Source organism: Leptosomus discolor, chromosome 20 (genome assembly GCF_034619465.1).
Source record: "Leptosomus discolor isolate bLepDis1 chromosome 20, bLepDis1.hap2, whole genome shotgun sequence".
NCBI classification, from domain to species: domain Eukaryota; kingdom Metazoa; phylum Chordata; class Aves; order Leptosomiformes; family Leptosomidae; genus Leptosomus; species Leptosomus discolor.
Genome location: NC_141410.1, coordinates 7,729,005 through 7,735,116, shown reverse-complemented (window position 1 = coordinate 7,735,116; position 6,112 = coordinate 7,729,005).

The following is a 6,112-nucleotide window of genomic DNA, read 5'->3' as shown; positions in this document are numbered from 1 at the left end:
GTGGCAGGTGGAAATACAGCAGCCTTGGCATGGCGGGTGGGCAATGGGGGAACAGCTGGAGGAATCGGGCAATTTCATTAGGTGGGGCTTTCCTGTGGGAGACTGTCGCATGGAGCTGAGCAAAGCAGAAGAAGGTCAGAGGAGGGCAGCAAACAGGTTCGCTGGAAGGAAGGGGTCTCTGGGGCTGCCGGCTCCTATCTCAGGGGGCTCTGGCTCTCCCTGCCTAGTTCCTCACGCAGCGTGAAGTCCCCCGGGTGAGGGACATGGCTAAATCCTGAACGGTCACCGCTGACTTCTTGTTTGGTTTGATTTTTTCAGGTTTTGTATTTTCTAGCCCTGTCACACAAACCTGGAGGAAATAATGTTTTCCCTTTGTTTTGCAGGTGCAGGAAAAGTTAATTTCCCTCCCAGCCATGTACAGTACTCCCAGGTGCAATTCTGGCAGTTAGTAAATGGCTGCACTGAAAGTCAGGGAATTTAATACTGGGCAAAACGGTTGGGAAAGCTGTTCTGGTTTGTCTCAGTGTCTCAGCGACTGCAAAGTTGGCCTGAAGATCTCACTGGAATTAGGGGAGTCTCTGGCCAGAAACTGTCATGTTGAAGACACTTTTGATGACCTTAGCCCCTCCAGGGAGGTTTGGATGGGGCAGGGCTCTGTGCTGGGATGTGGGGAGTCTGCGTGTACCTATGTCAGCCAGATCTTTTCTTAAGCAATGCCCTTGCCTCTTCCTCATCTTCCCTGGGGAAGCAGTTTTGTTCTCAGCCGCTCTCCACAAGCCAAAGCTGCAGACGCTTGCTGCAACGGGGGTGCTGCCAGTTCAGCTCACTGCTTGTGTGCCTTGAGAGGAATGAATAAGCTCAGTCACTCGAGGCTGGGCTGGAGAACTTCACCGTGAATGTAGAGCTGCTGAATCACTGCCGGGAAGAGACTTGCGTGTCCTCTTCTGCTACCGTTGCTTGAAGGCTCTGTGCACGGTTTTTGCAGGAAGACAACTTGTTCTGCTGCTTGTGGACAGTCAGGCTACAGTTGGAGGCTACTGTCAGCTTTCCTGACCTGCACAGGGCAGATGTGGCACTGACGGGAGGCTGCAGGAGAGCTGCTGGGCAGACAACTCGTTTAGGAGTGTTTTGGGTGCAAGTAGTAATACCAGATACGATCCAGAAAGGAATCAGACCTAGATATGGGTAGCGCTCTGCACTCCCAGTGCCCCACATCCATAGGTGAGCCATGCACAGCCAAAACACTGCGTGTGGAGTGGGAAGAGTCCTGGCTGTCCCAGCTTTTCGGGCTGGGAAAGGCACGGTGGCACCAAGCGCCTGTTTTCCCCCTCCGAGGGACACGGGGTATATCTCACTCTCTCGATGCCTCTATCCTAGTGTTCAGAAACTGGTGCTAAATTTCTTCCTGGGAGAGTTCAATACTCACGTTATGCTGTAGGTAACACGAGGTGCCTGTCACCTCTACCAGCAAGTGCCCTTTGCCTGTCTGTGATAATTGGCGTCTGATCCTTTAGAGCTTGGGCTTGGAGGCGCAAATGTGATTTGGCACCTCCCTCTGCTAAAAGTTACCGAAGGTACCAGATGATCCGTCAGGTTATAGGTGCATTTCACACTCCTTTTGATCTCTACTGGAAGAAGTGGATGAAATAAATATTTCAGAAGATGGATGTTTTCAGCCCGCCGCAGAAGTGAAAGGAAATACTGAAAGATCTTGTCGGTATCAGGAGATCAGCTCTGGGAGTGCCTACTGTGCTCAGCGAAGCAGCAGTGTCTCTAGTGTCCTTCAAGGGAGCCAGCCTGGACTTGCCTGCAATTTTAAGGCTTGGTTTGTTCTCTGACCTTTCAAGCTCGCTCCTCTCCCTCCGTGGCGAGGTCATCTTGCCTGGATCTCGCCCCGGAGGGAGGAGCCAGGAGCTCACCATCTTTTGCCATAGCAGCAGCCACCACAACAGAAACGACCTTGTCGGTGCATCCTTGCTGCCGCGAGGCTGTTCTCCCTTCACCACAGAGAGAGTCAGCGCTGGAGGCGGGAGCTGTGCCATCCCACCCCGCTTCTTGGCCTTGCACGTAGCTCCCACATCTGACACCTCCTCGTGCCAAGCAGATGAAAAAGTCAGGCAGGTGCATCCCCAAGAACTGCCTCCGTATTTCATCCGGCCTTGATAACTTCACATGTCACCCGGCTGCCGGAGTCCCGGCCTGGGAGAGGGACGCGTCTGTCCCCCCTCTTCTGCAGCAATCGCTTTTGCCAGAGCAGCTCCTTCGCTCTTCTTTTTCCTTCCTCTCTCTGCGATAAAACCAGAGTGAAGCTTCCCTTGGACACTTCCGAGTCACGACTGTCTTCCCCCCGCGCTTCGGGGAGATTTCTGAGGTCTCGTGGTGCTGTGCCAGAGCCAGGAGTGCCAGCACAGGGAGGCAGCGGGCAGAGCCAGAGGGAGCAGTGACCTCCCTCTGATCGAGGACTGATAGAAATGCCAGTTGCTTCAGTCGGCCGGCCACGAGAGCATGACATATTTTGGTGGATTCCCCCACCCACAGGGCAGTGAGGGAGTTGCTCGTCACAGACTGGAGCAGATCCTGCACATCTTCCACTCCAGGGCACTAAGGGAGGCGCTGGGTTTTCCGAGCAGGAACGGGGAGCAGGTTTGCCCAACCTCGGCTGTGGTTTCAGGCAGCCGACAGGAAAAGACACGTTCATACAAAGTGCTCACCGAGGAATTCCCAAACCCCAAGTGTCTTTGTAAATACAATAAAAAGATCGGCAAGTCCACGCACAGCACAGGAGTGGGAGCTGGCCGGGTGGGCTGCTCTGCTGCAGCTACACCGTGCCTTCAGTTATGGGGTTTTTTTTTCTCCAAACTCCTGAAGCCACAGGAGCAAGTCACAGGCTCCGCTTTTTTTTTTTTTTTAGAAACACCTCTCCTCTGTTTATTCTTTGAGCAAAAGAAGTTTGAAATTGTGGCTTGGAAATCAGAAAGCAGAGAGCAATACAGCAGCCCGTGGTGCTTCAATAACTGCTCTGGTTTTCCAGCTATGGGTTCAGAAGCTGGGGGCCCTGATTTGGGACTTTTACCACTTGGAGGGAGTCGGGGGGGGTGGAGAGATCATTTGTCAGGGAGTGAATTGTTGGCAGCTAGTGTCATCTCATGCCTTTCATCTGCCTCTGTGAATAAAGATGCAGCTATCCTGTGACCAAGCTGAGCAGCGGGATGTGTACAGGCTTGCTGGCAGCTCCAGAGCACGGGGCCCGCATTTTGTGGGTGACCTGCTTCAGACCATGTTTCTGCAGCAGCCAGGCTGTGAACAGCAAATACATTTTTTCAGGAAATGAGAGGTATTTTGTGTGTTTACAGGTACTACAGTTTCCATTTTAATGCAACCTGCACTGAGACATGTAAACTGCTTTAAGTAAACCCTCTATTTTAAAATCCTGAATCTGATCAGAAGGGTGTTGGAGGAAAAGCAAGAGCGTGGGGGTTTTCACGGTCACAAGGCAGGTGTCCATGAACAGAGCTTACAAACACAGCCCTGTTCCCACCCGCTACGGAGCTGCCCAGGTCAGCATCTGGATAGGAAACCATCAGGGGAAAACCAATAGCCAGCAAAACCAATGACTCAACAGGGAAGCCAGGCTGTGCTGAGGAGCTTGAGTGTAGGTCTTGACCAATTTGATGCTTCTGGGGGCTGGTCTGGAAACATTTTAGGGCTTGTACACACAGAGAAATTGCTCTGCATTAATTATGCCAGCCTAGCAAAGCTGTACGACCTTCTAAAGTAGGGACAGCTAGAGGGAAAGCAGGAACAAGTCCTTCTTCTAGGGGAGCTAAACCCAGCTGGGAAAGGGCGTAAGTAAAACTCCTTTAGTTGCTTGTATGGCAGGGGCTGTGTAACCATTTCGGTGGCAGTTTGTTATCACTTAATTCCCACTAGTGGTCAACTGGACAGCAGCACTCAGGGGTGGGATGCTCGGGTCCTGTTTACACCCACAACCCCACTCTCTGTTGGTGCAAGCCCCTGACGGGGCTCACATTTCATCCCGAAACGCTATGTTCTGCGTCGGGCAGCAGCTGGAAGGAGCTACACTCTGCCCCAGAAGTACGGTAGGAACAAGGCAATAACTCGGGGAGAGATGCACGACCACAGCGATGGAGTTCAGGACCTGAAATAAGAGCCAAACAGACCACAGCAGCTGCACACAAAGGCGTGCTGGAAGCGTGAGAAACGAGCAGCCTGCACGTTGAAAGGGCAGCGTTTGAAAGAGTGACAAATTTAGCCCAGATGTAGCCGGGGAGGAAAGTTGCTACTCTGGGAGCAGGTCTAAAACTGCTTTAGAAGCTGTCACGTCTCTGCCGTGTTTTGAAACCAGGATGTCTCGCCTCGCTACTGGTGGCCCCGTGCACGTGTGTGTAACTGTCACCGAGCAACGTGATCGCACGCTGCAGCTTGGGAGAGCTGCTCACCAGGGGACAGATACATCGGGCTTCTGCAGCCAACACATCTACCTCTTGCTTAGTTACTCCGTTTCTTGAGCGGCTCTGGCCGCAGCACAAAGACCTGCCACCTTTCCAAGGGTTAGGGCTTCCCAGCAGCCGCTGCCGTGGGTCGCTGTCTTGCCCAGAGCAGTGTGCTCGGGAGGGCAAGCCCTCTGCCTGCCCTGCTGCTCCCAGCCCAGCAAGATGACTGAACTTTAAACTGAGGGTCAAACCCAGTTCCTCGCTGGAATAACTCCACAGAGGCAGCCAGGGCACCTGGTTTTCTACCCAGAGCAGATGCAGGGACAGAAGTGGCCACAGGCGTCTGGATGCAGTCCTCAGCCCACTCATCAGGACGACACCTCCTTGCCAAGCAAGCCCACGCCGTGGCCAGCTCCCCTTCCCAACTGGCTTTGTTAGAAGAAAGTGGCTGCCACGAAGTGAGGTCAGGCTGACAAAACCAGAGCCGAACCCCGCACCACGTGGCAGCCCGTGGAGGGCTCAGCTCCACACCTGACCCTCGTGCGAGAGCTGGCTGGTGTGTCCCACTTGGTTCACCCGGGTTTACCCCGAGCTGGAAAGCAGACAGCACAGACCGTGCCGAGTCACAGCATGGCACAGGCTTTTCCAGCCGTACAACCGCACGGAGCCGTTTGGAGCCACCGATTTTTACAGAGCACCTTTCCAAGACCCCCAGAACACAGGGCTGAAGCAAAGTCCGATGAGCTTTGGCATTAAACCTCTAGCCAGGTCTCCTTGCCTGACAAACACAGGGGAGACTTTGCTCTAGGATTAGGTGTTGACAAGTGGCTGACCCAAACTAGAGACAGTCAGCACTCTGGAAATCCTCCTGGACCCAGGGCCCCAAAGTCCTCAAGGGAGGAAGGGCTTTGGAAAGGACAGAAGCGACAGCAAAAAATCACCTCCATTAAACCAGACGATGGCAAAGAAAGAGAGAAGAAAAGTATTCCAGAAGTATGTGTATTGCGGTTGTCCAGTCTCACAGAAATCCGCTAGGGAACTTTTACAGCGATAGGAGGGGCTTTTCCCTTTTGATACAGTCAGGTATCACTGTTGAAAACCCAATTAAAAAGATCACGGTGACCATCTTCAAAGTCAACGTGTTCAGAGGAGCTCATGAGCATGGCTGCTTCCCAGCACACTACGTGCTTTTGATGTTCCCTGGTGTAATTTTGTTCTGAATAAATAGATCCTTTTGGGGTTATTAGATACAAATCTTCCCAAAATAAAAGTAAAACTGAAATAAAACAATAACACCTAGAAGATCCAAACCAACACACACACACGAATGTGCAGACAGCTGCCCGTTCTACACTACTGAATGTCATCCACAGCTAGAAAATTAAATAGGTCTTCAACTCAGCCACATTTACACATTAAATACATATAATCCACTCGAACCTTGCATGTAAACTTTGTTGGACACCTTCTGAAAAAAAAAAAAAAAAGTACAATGTAATACATAGATATTCAAGTACAAAGAGCTCCCGGATTGTTTTGTTTGCACCAGTGAAAGAACGAAAATAGAGATTTTGTTAACATGTTTGGTTTGCAGCCTCTTCAGGGAACAAAGGTTAAGAATTTGGAGCCTCAGGTAAAAACATTTGGATTTGCTGCTG